This window comes from Podarcis filfolensis (genome assembly GCF_964270895.1).
Source record: "Podarcis filfolensis genome assembly, chromosome: 3".
Classification (NCBI taxonomy): Eukaryota; Metazoa; Chordata; class Lepidosauria; order Squamata; family Lacertidae; genus Podarcis; species Podarcis filfolensis.
In genome coordinates this window covers 13,088,027-13,105,302 of record NC_139606.1, presented here as the reverse complement: position 1 = coordinate 13,105,302, position 17,276 = coordinate 13,088,027, and the positions used below count along the sequence as shown (strand labels likewise).

The window sequence follows — 17,276 nt, the reverse complement described above, 5'->3', positions numbered from 1 at the left end:
CCAAAGCATGCCCCTTAACTCCAGATTCACTTTACAGAAGGCTGTGCAAAGCATAGGGCTTTTGCAAGCGCAACAGAGGAAGCCCATCATGGCTTACGCTAGCTACCTCCACTGATAGGATTTTAAACTTAACTCATTCTCTGGGAGGAGCAAGAACTCTGCATTGATGTAGATGACTTAATTTGCACACAGAAATGTAGGTAAAGGACCCCTGGATGGTTAAGTCCAGTCAAAGGCGACTATGGGATTGTGGTGCTCATCTCGCTTTTAGGCTGAGGGAGCCAGCATTTGTCCACAGACAACTTTCTGGGTCATGTGGCCAGCATGACTAAACCGCTTCTGGCACAACGGGACACCATGAGGGAAACCAGAGTGCATGGAAACGCCATTTACGGTACCTATTTATCTACTTGACCTGGTGTGCTTTCGAACCGCTAGGTTGGCAGGAGCTGGGACAGAGCAATGGGAGCTCACCCCTTCACACAGACTTGAACTGCCAACCTCACGATCAGCAAACACGAGAGGCTCAGGGGTTTAGACCACAGCGCCACCCACATCCACTTCCCATAAGTAGAGAGGCCCTGTAATAGATGGATTGCCTACTTGCCAGCTCTTTGCCTTGCCTGCTGCTTCTCTGTCCGCCTGCTGCTGCCCATTTCGGTGAGATGACCACTACACTCATACTTCTGCTGACCACCTCACTAAGAGAAGAACATACAGGGCCCACCATCTGCTACCAACTAAGCCCAGCTCACCAAGAAAGAGATTGTGCTGACATGTACCTGCTTTTGGCAGCTTCCGCAAGAGAAATAAATATTCTGCCCACATGTTACTGCCTGCCTGAGTGGAAGAGGAACGAAGAGGAATGAATGCTGCACCCCACAAGATGATTCTTCGTGCCTGAAGGACAGGGGCTGCCCACTATGGCCCATGCTAGCCACCTGAGGGAGAAAAACTGGCCACTGTGATCTCATGCTGATGCTGCCTATTTCACAGACTGGCCACTGTGTTCTCACACGGATGTGTCCAACCAGAAGGAGAGACACAGACACAGGCCATTGTGATGTCATGCTGATGCTGAAGGAGAGAGAAACTGGCCAATGTACCAGCCCACAACTGCTGTTCACCTGAATAACAAGGGCACACTGCCTGGCACGCCAACACATTGCTCACCATGTTCATGAGTATTATGTCCTTTGCACCTTGGACCAGGCTGGGGTTTCTTAACTTGCTTTTACTCCCCTGTTCCTGCATATTAGGTTCCCTTACCAGAGGTCTATAATAACAAGGTAATGAATGAACCACATTTATTTGTACAAAAAAGGCAGGTAAAGGCAAAAGATAAAGGACCCCTGGACTGTTAAGGCCAGTCAAAGGCGACTATGGGGTTGCGGGACTCATCTCGCTTTCAGGCCGAGAGAGCCGGCGTTTGTCCACAGACAACTTTCCGGGTCACATGGCCAGCAGGACTCAACTGCTTCTGGCACAACGGAACACCGGAAGCCAGAGCGCACAGAAACTCCGTTTACCTTCCCGCCAATGTCGTACCTATTTATCTACTTGCACTTTCTGGAGTGCTTTCGAACTGCTAGGTTGGCAGGAGCTGGGACAGAGCAACAGGAGCTCACCACGTTGCGGGGATTTGAACCCACTGGCAGAGGAAGAGGAGTGCGGGGGGAGCATACAGCCCGGCCCGGCAGCACGATCCCAGTGTGGTGCCATTGCGGCTGACCCCCCTGCGCTGGGTGCCATGCCCCCGCAGGCAGCATGCCACGCCCCCAGGACGTGCACTACGTCACACTCACACCTGCTCTCCGCCCCCCCCCCCCGGTGCCAGAGCATGAAGTTCCGCCACTGTTTGAACCTCCAGCCTTCTGATTGGCAAGCCCAAGTGCCTCAGTGTTTTAGACCACAGCACCACCTGCATCCCACAGGCATGGCAATTCATTAGCTCCGACTAAAAAAAATAATAGCAAAATAGCACTGTCCCTATCAGTCTTCAGCAGTCATTTGCATTACTTAAGGTTAGGTTGGAACACCTCCATTTTGTAAGCTCTTTTTTTTTTTTTAAGAGTTTACATTCAAAAAGGAGGGCTGATCCTAACATTAGGCAGAGTGAGATGACTGCATCTGGAAGCTGATTTGGGTTGTTATGAAAGAGGCAGAATTTTTTTATCTGAGTAATTTATTATTATAGTAGTCTTACTGTCAGGGAGTGGGATTTTCTGCCTCAAGAGCCTTGGGTACTACAAACCTTGCCTGGAGTGGTGGGACAAGTGCCAGATTTATGTATAAGTTAAACAAGCTATAGTTCAGGGCCCCACTTTCTTGGGGGCCCCCAAAAAAATTAAAGGGGGTGAACTGGATGTACACTTCCAAAATATAAGATAAAAAACAAATAAAATAAAATCTATATACAGCAACAGTGTTTTGTGTTGTGTAGGCTCCTATGATGTAAGTAATGGGCCCCACCTGCTAGCCTGTCCCCTAAAATATCACTGGTTAGATCCCTATTAGGTCCATAAATTACCATATAGCATATATTCATCACAAAATCAGCAACAATTTGTTGTTGACAAAGGACAGCTGGACATACAAAGGGCTTAGGGCCTTATCAAACCTAAATCCGGCCCTGGGTGGGACCCTCCATGTTCTGCTCTGCAAAATGTCATGGGCCAGCCCTGCCACACACAAACCTTTAGCACCTTTATCATTCCAGCCTCACAGATCGATACTTCTGGAGAACACTTTTCACAGCACTTAGTGTTTACTACTAGAGGGAAGCTGTTTTTCTCTGCTCTGAAAAGCAGAGGAATTGCATCTCCAGGGTAACATTACCTAAGCTTGTTTTTTGGCAAACAACACTCTGATGTCACTCTTCTCTGACATCATTAATCGCCACAGAAACCTCTTCAGACCAACCTCAAGCCTGAAATAAATACTGTCAATCCATACAAATTGCAGGGTAACCCAGAATAAAGATTCTGCAGCTGCCAACTGAGGCCAAGAAATATAAAGGGGAGGGGGAGAGAGAAATAAACTGCTGCAATTAAACTGGGCTTCCTCTCGGACACTAAAAACCTAAGGTAAACCTTCCAACTTAAAGCACACACAGATATTTTAATTATCTCAGACTCAGAATCAGTTCTAACAAAACAAAACCCGGCATACGTTGATGCATTAGTGATTAGTACCACACAAATGGGGAGGAGAGCAAGGTTTTATTAGATATGGTCTTACTATCAATTTTCGTGGCATTATCAGATTACATAAAGGCCAGCTGGGAAAAACAAAAAGGCCTTTCTAATAAAATGCTCATTAATCTTTCCTCTCCAAAAGCACCCGTCCTAAATGGAGAGCAACCAGATGGATCTTGTTGTTCAACGACACATACGGCTTTTGCCATCCTAGAACAGCCAGTCACCACGGCTAAGCTGCCTGATCACTACAGACTCAAAGTATCTTCTCCAAGACCAACATTACAACTTGCAAATGCATTTGGTGGAATTCTACGGATGTGAGCGCTTCACTCTATTAACATTAACTGGGCCATACAGTTAACGTTTAACTGTTCTTTTGTTTCCTAAACAATGGTTAAGAATCCAACTGTACATTGAAAAAGGTGATTTCCCTTGTCAAGCCTTGCCCCCAGAAGAACAAGGGCACCAAGGAGTCTTGCTTGTAAACACAAAGGCTGAAAATGCAAGGAAGCATGACTCTTGTGATTAAGCGTGTTCTCCTTCATGGAGAGCACGTGTTGCAGTGGGGGCCGCCAGGACACTCCAAAGTTGGGGGCGGGCTAATTGATCATTGGCCACTGGTGCGATTGGGCTTCCCTTGTTGTAGGGAAGAAGTTAATGTTGCCATTTGTTGACTGACAGCCAGAAATGCTAAAACTCCTTGCACAAGGCTAGGGCTTCCTCTTTTCACCCATGCATCGGATTGCCCGTCCCTCCCTCCCTAGAATTAGGGTTGTTCGCTTTGACCTTGCTATGCCTGTCATGGGGTCGTCTGCTCTTGGGGCAGGGGCCCGGTAGGAATTTTGTCCATCTGGCTGATTGGCTGGGGCCATGTGGTTTTTGCCTACTGCGTAGCAAATCGTCACAACTTGTAAGGTTGCGGTTAGGCACTGGTTTATGGTTTGGTTGGTTGGTTGAGGGGCATGGATTGGCTGTGCCTGCCCCTCTAATGCTGCTGCTGTAAGGGATTCCGTTAAAGGAATCGGGGGCTAACTATTGCTTGTCCACCCTGTCAAGGGGGCTCGGGCCACTGCAAGAGCTCCTGGCTGCATTTGGGGTGGGCTCAGGGCAGGTTCCCTGCTCCGTCGCTACCCCCAAGTGTATTCCCCTTTTCTGACTTTCGCAGGCATGCAGAATGTCAGTCTGTCCCCCACGGTGGGGGCAGATAGTCGCAAACAATGCCTAAGCAACCACTCACATGTTTGTATTTTAATAAAGTCGTGGCCAAAATTATGCCAAAAACCTTAAACAAAATTTTTGGTGTGATGTGTGAGTTATTGGGGTGGCCCTGGGGACCTCAACATGCAAATGCAAACCATGGTTTGGATCACTCTTCGAGCCAACTCCAAACTGTGAGGTTTAGGTATTTAGACATAATGGCTTGGTTCGCACATCATGGTAGGTTTTCCCTAACATTACAGACCACGGTTAAGTAGGAGATACCTTAAAACAATAATTTAAACGTTCATTCAGCTGACATGTAAACATTCATATAGTGTGGAAATCTTCGCAAAAGTTTGCAGTGAATTCTTTGAAGGCAAAACATTGAGGCCAGCAGTTTGCTTAGCAGCAAAGTTGCCAGCATTCATCTGAGACTACACCTCCCTTGGCACAGTTTATATGCAAGCAGACAACATCAGGAAGGTTTTTCCAAAGATAAGAAGGGAACCTCCCACTCTTAGCAAGATTATCTTGATATCAGATAAGGCGGACATTGTTCTCAGGGTCAATAAGACATTAAAGTCAATGCATAATGCATCTAGGCAATTTTGCCAGTTTCGAGTGGAGGCTGTTATCCAAAACTAACAACTTTTTTTTTTTCTAAATCAAACTTTGTGCCTCCTGGTTGGTCGTTCAGGAAAGGAGCATTGCACAATTTAATGCTCCATTCCATCATCCAAAAACAATGGTTCAAAGGAAATACCGTCAATTGTTGGGGCATTATCCCAATTAACCCACTAGTAATGGAATAAGCTGAGGAAAATATCATTGTGTATTGTGAATCAAAAGAGTTAACGTTGCAAAACAGGGAAGATTTCATCTATAAGAGTTACGCTTCACTCCTAAATCCTGGAAGAACTGAAACGTGGCTGCTAATTGGTTTCACAAAAGCCCAGATTATATCCAGGAGATGGAATCAGCAAATGTATAAAACATACATTAGAGACATGAAGCATGTAGAGTATAAAACACAAATGCTTGTGCAAATGTATCACTGTGTGGAATTTAAAATGACCTCTCCACTAAGCATGCCGCTTTTCTTAATGCACTTCTGAGATTCATTAAAGGAAATCCCCCTTTATTTCAATGAACATATATAATAGTCTTGCAACAAAAATTTAGAGGAGTGTGTACAGAGGGAAATGAAATGCAAAAAAGAACAGGTAGTGTTAACTACCTGAAAACATAATAGTTACAGTGACCAATTATCAAAGGAGCAGAGTGATCTCACATTCCACATAGCTTCCAGAATCAAACACAATCTGACAAAAACCCAAGTCAAACAGACAGTGTTACTGAGCTACAGATGTTAGTTTAACTAAGGATGTTATCTGTGCTGATCTCTAAGTGCTTTATTTACCTTAAATGCTACTTGCAGCCTTTGCACCAAGGGGTGAAAACAACATCGGCCATTTGCAACCCCCTTATTTTTATTAACGTGCAAGTTCCCACAGTACAAAAGGCATGGAGCAAGAAAGCATTCCGGACAAATTCAAAGAGGCGAGGTCTACTGATGACGAATGAAGACACAGCTCTAGAGAACTGCTGGCTTTTATTTTATTTTAGAAGAGGAATCAGCCCTCCTGCGTTTCTTCACAGGTGATGCTGTGGCAAAGCCATCTCACCCGCAACTTCTAGCGATGGGGAAAGGAGGCAGAGAACTTGTAGTGACGGTAACAGGAGGACCAGGCAAGGGAAATTCGACAGCTGAGATAAGTGCTCACCCCAACTTGGCAGGCAGCAGAGATGGGGAGGCATTTTGGTGGTCTCTGGGGCAGCCTGTGAACATGTGCAAAGGGTTTGCCCCACCTACCAGCAGTGGCCAACTGAGTGCCATTGCTACTGGGTGCCATTCCCCTCCTTTTTATTGAACAACAGGGTGCCAATGTGAGGCCACCACTTCCTCTGAAGGCCCCAACTTCTTTTCCCAGCAAGTCCAGGTAGGGCGGGGAGGAATTCCTGGCTGAAACCAAGCTTAGTGGGCCAATGGTCAAAGAATCAATGGTCTAAGGCAAGTACAAGGCATGTTCCTAGGATTTAGCTTCTTAATACAGTAGTACCTCGGGTTAAGAACTTAATTCGTTCTGGAGGTCCGTTCTTAACCTGAAATTGTTCTCAACCTGAGGTACCACCTTAGCTAATGGGGCCTCCTGCTGCTGCTGCACCGCCAGAGCATGAGTTCTGTTTTCATCCTGAAGCAAAGTTCTTAACCCGAGGTACTATTTCTGAGTTAGAGGAGTCTGTAGCCTGAAGCGTATGTGACCTGAAGCATATATAACCCGAGGTACCACTGTACTACATTGAGATTTGGCTACATGGGGACATATGAAGCCAAGTCAGAACAAGACCATTAAATGGGGCTTTAACTTGTTGGTAAACAGAAACGTTGGGCAGAGTTGACTGTGCAAACCAGTAGCGTCCATGTTTTCTTCCATACAACACTCCCCCCCACACACCTTTTCTGGAAAAAGTTATGCCCCAACAGCCAAACCTTTGTTTGCAGGCTTCTAAAACTACTACTGATGTAATTTTACACAACAATGCTAACTATGTCTACTCAGGAAGTAAGTCCTGTTGATTTCAATGGGGCCTACTTTCAGGTAAGCAAGGCTGGGAGTGCAGCTTTAGATTCTTACAAAACAAGACTGCAAAGAATCTCCTCTATGATTTGGTTGCAGGCAGCTTTACCTGCAGCAATTGCATGTTGATTGCCCTCTTAAAAGACAAAGTCCAGCAACTGGAGGAACGTGTAGCTACGCTCCAAAGAATTAGAGAGCTGGAGCTCTTCTTGGAAGCAACAGAGCACACCGTCTCCACCAAGGAGGAGACAGGGGACTCCCCTGAGAAGGAGGCTAGTTCACCACCACAGGAGCCAGATATATGGAGAAACGTGACTCAAAGAAGTAGGAGGCCCAGGGTTCGCTCTGATTGTTTAGAAATACACAATCGCTTTGAGGTCCTCTCCCCTAGCATGGAAGACGAAGAGCAGACTCCATTTGAGGATCTCTCGCTCATTACAGTCGATCAGGTATATGAAGACGAGCAGCAAAGTCAGCCCTCAGGGAATGTGCAGGCGACCTTGGAACGGACAGCTCACGGAAGAACCCCGACCAGACCTAAGAGGAGGCGTGTAGTGGTGATAGGGGATTCCCTACTGAGGGGAACAGAAGCAGTTATCTGTGGGCCTGACAAGATGTCTCGGGAAGTGTGCTGTCTCCCCGGGGCTAAGATCCAAGATGTAACTGAACGACTGCAAGGAATCATAAAACCCACTGACAAATACCCCTTCCTCTTGGTTCATGTGGGAACCAATGACACTGCAAGCAATAGCCTCCAGAAGATCAAAAGAGATTACGAGGCTCTGGGTAGGAAATTGAAGCAATTAAATGCACAAATTGTCATCTCATCTGTCCTCCCAGTTGAACGACGTGGCCCAGGGAGAGAGGGAAAAATAGTGGAAGTGAACAACTGGCTTCGCAAATGGTGTAAACTGGAACGGTTTGGATTCTTAGATCACGGAATGCAGTTTCTTGAAGATGGACTTCTGGCAAGCGATGGGCTGCACCTCACAACGGTTGGGAGGAATGTTTTTGCAAAAAAGCTCAGAAACCTCATCAGGAGGGCTTTAAACTGACTAATGTGGGGGAGGGAGACAGTGGTCCTGAAGGTAGGAGTCTATCAATTGATGAAGATGATCATCCAAATGTCATAGACCGAATGGAGCAAACAGCACACAGACCTAGTGGTGGGAGGAAAAAATCCTTAAATAAGAGACACGGGGGAATGATTAATGGACTTCAATGTCTGTACACTAATGCGCAAAGCATGGGAAATAAACAAGATGAGCTTGAGCTCTTGGTGCAGCAAACTAAATATGACATAATAGGAATCACTGAAACCTGGTGGGATAAGTCCCACGATTGGAATGTAATAATGGAGGGATACAATCTATTTCAGAGAAATAGACCAGACAAGAAAGGAGGAGGAGTGGCGTTATATGTCAGGGATGTGTATACCTGTGAAGAGATCCAAGATTTAGAACCTCAAAGCCAAAGTGAGAGCATTTGGGTCAAAATTAAGGGAGAGAAGAATAACAGTGACCTCATTGTGGGAGTTTACTATAGATCCCCAAGCCAAACGGAGGACATAGACGATGCCTTCCTGGAACAGATGGCCAAGCATGCAAAAGGAAGGGAGATAGTAGTAATGGGGGACTTCAATTACCCGGATATTTGTTGGATGTCAAACTCAGCCAAGAGCATAAGGTCAAACAGATTCCTCACTGGCCTTGCAGACAACTTCATTGTCCAGAAAGTGGGAGAAGCAACAAGAGGAACAGCCATTTTAGACCTGGTCCTAACCAATGTTGATGACCTGGTTAGTGGGGTAGAAGTGGAAGGATCATTAGGCGCGAGTGATCATGCTCTTCTGAAGTTTACTATACAGCAGAAAGGAGCAGCCAAGCATACTAGGACACAATTTCTCGACTTTAAGAAAGCCGACTTCATAAAACTTAGGGAAGTGCTGGGTGAGATCCCATGGACAGTAATACTAAAAGGAAAGGGAGTTCATGATGGCTGGGAGTTTGTTAAGAGGGAGATAGTAAAAGCACAACTTCAGGCAATACCAATGAGACGGAAACATGGAAGGTGCCTAAAGAAGCCAGGGTGGCTATCTAAAGAACTTTTAACTGAGTTAAGATTAAAAAAGGATGTTACAAAAAATGGAAAAGGGGGGAAACCACCAAAGAGGAATTCAAACAAATAGCCAGCACGTGTAGACACAAGGTCAGAAAAGCTAAAGCACAGAATGAACTCAGGCTTGCTAGAGAGGTTAAAAGCAACAAAAAAGGCTTTTATGGGTATGTTCGTAGCAAAAGGAAGAACAAAGAAACAGTGGGGTCACTCAGAGGAGAAGATGGTGAAATGCAAACAGGGGACACAGAAAGGGCTGAACTCCTCAATGCCTTCTTTGCCTCAGTCTTCTCCGATAAAGAAAACAATGCCCGACCTGAAGAATTTGGAGCAAATGATTCAGCAGAGGAAACACAGCCCAGAATAACTAAGGAGATAGTACAAAAATACTTGGCTAGTCTAGATGTATTCAAGTCTCCAGGGCCAGATGAACTGCATCCAAGAGTATTAAAAGAACTGGCAGATGTGATTTCAGAACCACTGGCAGTCATCTTTGAGAATTCCTGGAGAACAGGCGAAGTCCCGGCAGACTGGAGGAGGGCAAATGTTGTCCCTATTTTCAAAAAGGGGAAAAGAGAGGACCCAAATAATTACCGCCCAGTCAGTCTGACATCAATACCAGGGAAGATTCTGGAGCAGATCATTAAGCAAACAGTCTGTGAGCACCTAGAAAGGAATGCTGTGATCACCAATACTCAGCATGGATTTCTGAAAAATAAGTCATGTCAGACGAACCTGATCTCGTTTTTTGACAGAATTACAAGCCTGGTAGATGAAGGGAACGCAGTGGATGTAGCCTACCTTGATTTCAGCAAGGCATTTGACAAGGTGCCCCATGATATTCTTGTAAAGAAGCTGGTAAAATGCGGTCTTGACTATGCTACCACTCAGTGGATTTGTAACTGGCTGACTGACCGAACCCAAAGGGTGCTCATCAATGGTTCCTCTTCATCCTGGAGAAGAGTGACTAGTGGGGTGCCACAGGGTTCTGTCTTGGGCCCGGTCTTATTCAACATCTTTATCAACGACTTGGATGATGGACTCAAGGGCATCCTGATCAAATTTGCAGATGACACCAAACTGGGAGGGGTGGCTAACACCCCAGAGGACAGGATCACACTTCAAAACGACCTTGACAGATTAGAGAACTGGGCCAAAACAAACAAGATGAATTTTAACAGGGAGAAATGTAAAGTATTGCACTTGGGCAAAAAAAATGAGAGGCACAAATACAAGATGGGTGACACCTGGCTTGAGAGCAGTACATGTGAAAAGGATCTAGGAGTCTTGGTTGACCACAAACTTGACATGAGCCAACAGTGTGACGCGGCAGCTAAAAAAGCTAATGCAATTCTGGGCTGCATCAATAGGAGTATAGCATCTAGATCAAGGGAAGTAATAGTGCCACTGTATTCTGCTCTGGTCAGACCTCACCTGGAGTACTGTGTCCAGTTCTGGGCACCACAGTTCAAGAAGGACACTGACAAACTGGAACGTGTCCAGAGGAGGGCAACCAAAATGGTCAAAGGCCTGGAAACGATGCCTTATGAGGAACGGCTAAGGGAGCTGGGCATGTTTAGCCTGGAGAAGAGGAGGTTAAGGGGTGATATGATAGCCATGTTCAAATATATAAAAGGATGTCACATAGAGGAGGGAGAAAGGTTGTTTTCTGCTGCTCCAGAGAAGCGGATACGGAGCAATGGATCCAAACTACAAGAAAGAAGATTCCACCTAAACATTAGGAAGAACTTCCTGACAGTAAGAGCTGTTCGACAGTGGAATTTGCTGCCAAGGAGTGTGGTGGAGTCTCCTTCTTTGGAGGTCTTTAAGCAGAGGCTTGACAACCATATGTCAGGAGTGCTCTGATGGTGTTTCCTGCTTGGCAGGGGGTTGGACTCGATGGCCCTTGTGGTCTCTTCCAACTCTATGATTCTATGATTCTATGATTCCTGGACTTCTTTTTCCTTCCTCCCCATTATGGATCCTATTGTTAGTAATTTCCTCCTGCATCTTTTATAATAATCCAAATTGCTTACATCTCTATTATATCCAAAATTCACCATTAAACTACAAATGTTATTCCAATCCTATTAACGATCTTAACTGTTTACAGTAGTTATTAGTTAAATTATAAATTTCCCCCATTCCTTATTAAAATTTTGGTCTTCTTGATTTCTGATTCTTCCCATCATTTTTTGTCATTTTGGCATCATCTTAAATTTTGACCCAGCCAAGAGATCTGAGGTTCACAATAAATAAACAGATTAAAAAACACTCAGGAATCAGACCTGATACTACCTTTAGATGACAGCAACGTACATTTCCCTTGATAGCTGGTAGCAGAGAGATCGTTCTCCAAAGATATATACATATTCTGAGATGTGCAAGTCTAGTTTCTCCAATCAGCACCAAGGGAGTACAAGTTTCCCCAGCCCCAAAGTAGCAATGTGATATATTAGATTAGAGCTGCAAAAATAAATTGCCTCCTGAGGTTTCCTTCAGATGCTGCCAGATTCACTTGCTATAACCCTTGACACCTTCTGTTGCTCATGGCCTGTTCTCTTGGTGTGTATAAGGAGCTATGATGAATCTGATGCCTTTGTAACCGGGTAATTAGCTGGAAGGAGCAAGCTAAAGATTAAAGGAGCTTTTGCCAGTTTCAGCTCAAGAGCCAGGAGGGCAATCCCTGCCTGAAGCAATGCATACCATCTATGCTAAAGTTTCCTGATGTGATAGGAATTTTGAGGTCTTAGATATATGGTAATGTTCATAACCGCACGTACATAGATCAGCACAGGAAGACCGACCTGAAGCCATTTTGACTCCTAAACTGAGCAAATATTTTCTCTGCAAGGTCAAAGTGGAAAAGCCTCCCCATTGTCTTTTCCTTCACAAATCCTGTCTTAAGGGTATGTCTGTGTTTGAATAGGGTGTGAGCCTGTGACCTGGCCCAGGAACTAAGTATTTATCACTACAGAAGAATGGCCAGGCTCCCCAGGCAATCCAATCAAGTAACCTGCCAGACAGGAGATAAACAACAGGAGAAAACAATATTCAAATTTCTGTTTTAGACCGCCTTTTCTGTGATGTAGGTGTGATGTATCTAGAGGGTGGTCTTAGGTTACACCCCTTCTGTGATGTATGTATGATGTTTCTGGGGGTGGTCTTGATCTACAGGATGGGAATTTCAAAAGTCTTTATAAGGCCTTGCATGCCATTTTTCTGGGTCCCTCCTCTCTCCTGTGGGTGAGGGGAGCACCTGTTGCAGCAGATCAATAAAGATCAAGCTTACTAGCTGCTTTGCTTCTCAATATTCTCTGGCTGGCCTCTGTTATTCTTTCATACCAATAGGGAACCTATGTAAGGACTCTATATGGGCTCTTGGATACCCCATAAGGGAAAAGGGCAATTTTTGTTTACAGCACTGACACCAATAAAATCAAACATGAGCTCTTGTTTAGCATCTCCACATACTTCCCAAATTTCCCAAAGCATGGTTTATGATTCATACAATGGTGGCAAGTTTGCACCATTGCGTATAAACAGGAAACTTACCAAGTAGAACTTATCCAACTGTTATGTTTGAGTGGCCAGGGATAGTTTTCTTTCTGCAAGAAGCAAAATAGTGAAAAGGGTTGATTACAGAAGCCCCATTGTGCAAAGCCATTTTTATAAATCAAAACATTATCACCGTTATTAATTTCTTCTAGCATTTCTCGGTCAGTTTTCTCAAAATGACCCGAGACAGTTCACACACACACACACACACACACACACACACACAAAAGAAGAACAGAATGCACAACAATTTCTTTTTTAAGAAATAAAACTAATGATCAGTGAAAACAGGCCATTACTTTCCCATTATATATATGGCACTATGCAATCACTTCCAAAAAAAAAGAAAGGAAGAAAAAAGATTTGCTTACATTTCCCCTTAAACCACAAGTGGGAAAATGCTAGACATGTGTTTCAATTAAAAAAAGACTAGCCAAGCCTATAGTGGTAGGGTGTAGCACAATTCACATCTACATCTAGTCAAACATTTCTTGCCAAACCCAAAGAACAGGGAAAGAGTTACAGGCGTGCCATTATACGGAAAACAACACCTGACAACACCTTTCACATATAATATTTACCTATATATGGAACATTCTCTGTATGGATTCAGGAATGTCCCAGGTATAGAGAAGGTAGTTTTTTGTCAGTCAGATGTTGCTCTCTACCTATAGCCATAAAAAGCAAAAATCCCTCTAATATTCATATTCTTTTCAGACTAAAGAATTTAGGGTTTTTAAAAGGTCTGTTTCAATAAGTTAGTTATATGTGCACCTTTAAAAAAAACCATAGAAGGGAGCTCTTTTCAGGATAGATAACAATAGATGCTGATGAGATAGATGATAGATGATAGATAGATAGATAGATGATAAGATATAGATAGATGATAGATAGATAGATGATAGATAGATAGATAGATAGATAGATAGATAGATAGATAGATATGATAGAAGGAAACCACAGTTATAATCAATCTCATCTCCAATTCAGAAATGCATTTGAGACACTTGGATTTCAGTCAATGGCATCTAGTGTAAGTGATGCTGCACAAGCCTTTGATTCTACTGTGCTTCCTGCACACAACTGGGAATGCAAGAAGCACTGGTCAGGATCCAAAGGACCTTGCAACTAGCAACATACAACTACGGAAGCATAAGGCTTGTGTTTCTCAGACACTAGCCATTCATGCCACATGGAAACCCTTTCTGAAAGAAATAAGGAGTTTCAAAAGTAAGTTGTGACATGGCCATGTGCTTCCTCAAGCCTAAGAGTACTCCCAAAGTAAAGCTCTGGGTCCTAGACATTGGGGTGGGGTGACCTGAGTCCACCCTTTGACTTCTACTACTTTGTAGACCAGGTTTCCTCAACCTCAGCCCTCCAGATGTTTTGAGACTACAATTCCCATCATCCCTGACCACTGGTCCTGCTAGCTAGGGATCATGGAGGTTGTAGGCCAAAAACATCTGGAGGGCCAAGTTTGAGGAAGCCTGTTGTAGACTGTATAGCTAAGTCTAGAGGTCCATGCACCTGTTGCATGGAAGGGCGAGAAAGCATCAGGAAAGTGCAACCAGAGTTCTTAGGTGTGTTGAGGAACGCATTTGTCAGAGACCCACAGATGGACCCTCTCTTTCAGGGGATGAGGGAAGAGGACTCCAAGCCAAAAGGGGAAGGGTTCTAGAGGGGTCAACCCCAACAGCACTTCACCAGATCAGCCTGTGGGGACAGTGACCCTCCAGCCTGACGATGTGACAATAATAATAATAATAATAATAATAATAATAATAATAATAATAGATTTATTATTTATACCCCGCCCATCTGGCTGAGTTTCCCCAGCTACTCTGGGCAGCTCCCAATTGAGTGTTAAAAACAATACAGCATTAAATATTAAAAACTTCCCTAAACAGGGCTGCCTTCAGATGTCTTTTAAAGATAGGATAGCTGCTTATTTCCTTCACATCTGAAGGGAGGGCATTCCACAGGGCGGGTGCCACTACTGAGAAGGCCCTCTGTCTGGTTCCCTGTAACCTCACTTCTCGCAATGAGGGAACCGCCCGAAGGCCCTCGGTGCTGGATCTCAGTGTCCGGGCTGAACGATGGGGGGGAGACGCTCCTTCAGGTACACAGGTATACATTGCTGTCCCCAGACTCACAGGAGTCTGCTGTGAAACCAGAGGCTCACTTGCTCCCTTCAGTAGGAGACTACCAAAGCAGGCTGGGCCCCTTTAGCTGAAGAAGAACCTTATGGTCCAGACGGGGCTAATAGTTGGGGTGCAACTGCTATCACTATGCAGAGCTCAGTCTCAGTATATTTGTTGCTGAAGCAACACAGCCTTGCCTTGCCCTGCTCCCAGCCTGAGCTTTGGGCTGCTTTGCTGCAGAGAGCCAGACAACATTCAGGCCTTGAAGATCCTCAGTGTAAAAATACCTTTAGCCTATTGAAGAAGTAGATTGTCAAAGAACACAATAATAATAATAATAATAATAATAATAATAATAATAATAATAAAATAATTTTATTTATATCCCGCCCTCCCCAGCCGAAGCCGGGCTCAGGGCGGCTAACAACACTAAAATAGTGCAACATTATAAAAACATTATAAAAATTAATTAAAATCAAAATTGATGGCAACCATAAACTAAAGTTTTGTAAAGATTGCCAAAGGAGGGAGTCAGGCTGCACCCTGACCAAAGGCCTGGTGGAACAGCTCTGTCTTGCAGGCCCTGCGGAAAGATGTCCCGCAAGAGATGGGAGTTGCCCCCTCAATCCCATATCGTCCCGTCCCAGCCAGAGGACCTCTGTCTTCAAAGGATTTAACTTCAACCGGCTCCCACGTAACCATCCAGCCACAGCATCCAAGCATCTGATCAGTGTGTCTGGGGCCGAGTCAGGATGGCCATCCATCAACAGACAGAGTTGGGTGTCATCAGCATACTGATGGCAGCCCAGCCCAAAACTCCGGACAAGCTGGGTGAGGGGGCGCATAAAGATGTTAAAAAGCATCGGGGAGAGTATCGCACCCTGGGGCACTCCACACACCAAGGAGTGGCGCGATGACAATTCCCCCCCAAGCGCCACCCTCTGTCCCCGACCAGAGAGAAAGGAGCGCAGCCATTGAAGGACTGTGCCCTGGATCCCCACGTCGGCAAGGCGGTGGTCCAGGAGTTCATTATCGACCATGTCGACGGCTGCTGACAGGTCTAGGAGAATCAGCAGCCCTGACCCGCCTCGATCCAGCTGCCTGCGGAGATCATCTGTTAGGGCGACCAGAGCCGTCTCGGTCCCATGACCAGTGCGGAAGCCGGACTGGAATGGATCCAGAGCCGATGTTTCATCCAGAAACCTACCAAGCTGTTCAGCACTAAAATGTAATGCACTCAAATCTAAGCTGGGCAGAAGCTTCCTGGGTTTAGGAAGGAGGCGCCAGGGCTCTGACAGGATGCTGGAGCCATGTTCACTCCTTCCCGAAGCCAGATGGACTAGACTAGCCCCCTGAGTTCACTGACTGCACACTACTGAGTTCCATCTGGCAAGTAGAAAGGCTTGCACTAACGTAATAATTGTAACAGCATTACTTTGAATTCCACTGTTCTGAAGATGGCCACACCACAACTTTTAAAAGGGCCTGACAATCCAGGACAAAACAAGCTCATGTGAACAGCACATCTGACTCCCATTCCCTTCTTAATGGCTAAAACTAGGTTCAGTTGCACATTACGCTCATGGTTTTATTTTCCGAACAGGAACATTAAAGTGATCGAATGTCTAGGAGTAATAACCGAAAAAGGCAAAAACAAAGCTTAGTATATATATTTCTGACATGACTCTGAAGGTCTGCATATTAAATTATTGCAAAAGAAAACAAAAACTTGAGTGGAGAAACATTTAGGTTTCCCACTGCCAATGTCAACACGACAATCTGTCTCCAATTCCCCATTGTAGGAACCCTAAGCGCTAGTTATATTGTGTGCTATAAGGTACAGTTACAGAAGAATTTCTTGCTTCAGAGTAGTGCTGTGCAGCAGAATCTCAAGTAGCTTTCTAAAGAGTTCCCTATAAAAATATAATCATACAGCACAAGCATCCAAACGTTAGGAAACAAATCCACCATCAATGGATTGCCAATATCATAATGCCTCTATGCAGATATTATATTGCAATCACACTTGAAATACTGTATGGAGTTTTGGGTGCTGCACCTTAAAGAGAAAGAAAGAACGAGTTTGGATTTGATATCCCACTTTGTCACTACCCGAAGGAGTCTCAAAGCGGCTAACATTCTCCTTTCCCTTCCTCCCCCACAACAAACACTCTGTGAGGTGAGTGGGGCTGAGAGACTTCAGAGAAGTGTGACTGGCCCAAGATCACCCAGCAGCAGCATGTGGAGGAGTGGGGAAGCAAACCCAGTTCACCAGATTACAAGTCCACCGTTCTTAACCACTACACCACACTGGCTCTCCAGAATATGGTGCAGCTAGCTGAGCAGAAAGAGGAACCACCAAGCTAAATGCTGTCCTATCGTAAAAACAGGAGCAGATTTGATTTTTTCCACAGACAAAAGCA

At 44.9% G+C, this 17,276-nt stretch overlaps 1 protein-coding gene across 16 annotated transcripts in view; it reads right to left on the bottom strand.

Annotated features, from left to right (window-relative positions):
* The window catches only part of PLCB4 (phospholipase C beta 4), a 219,254-nt gene that overhangs the window by 122,634 nt on the left and 79,344 nt on the right, over positions 1–17,276 (bottom strand). For 13 of the 16 annotated variants that reach the window (XM_083606846.1, XM_083606840.1, XM_083606839.1 and 10 more), the window contains one exon: positions 12,710–12,762. The exons of the other annotated variants lie outside the window; for them this stretch is intronic. The gene's annotated coding sequence lies outside the window, so the exon portion shown is untranslated. The remainder of the gene's footprint in view (positions 1–12,709; positions 12,763–17,276) is intronic. 16 annotated transcript variants of the gene reach the window in all.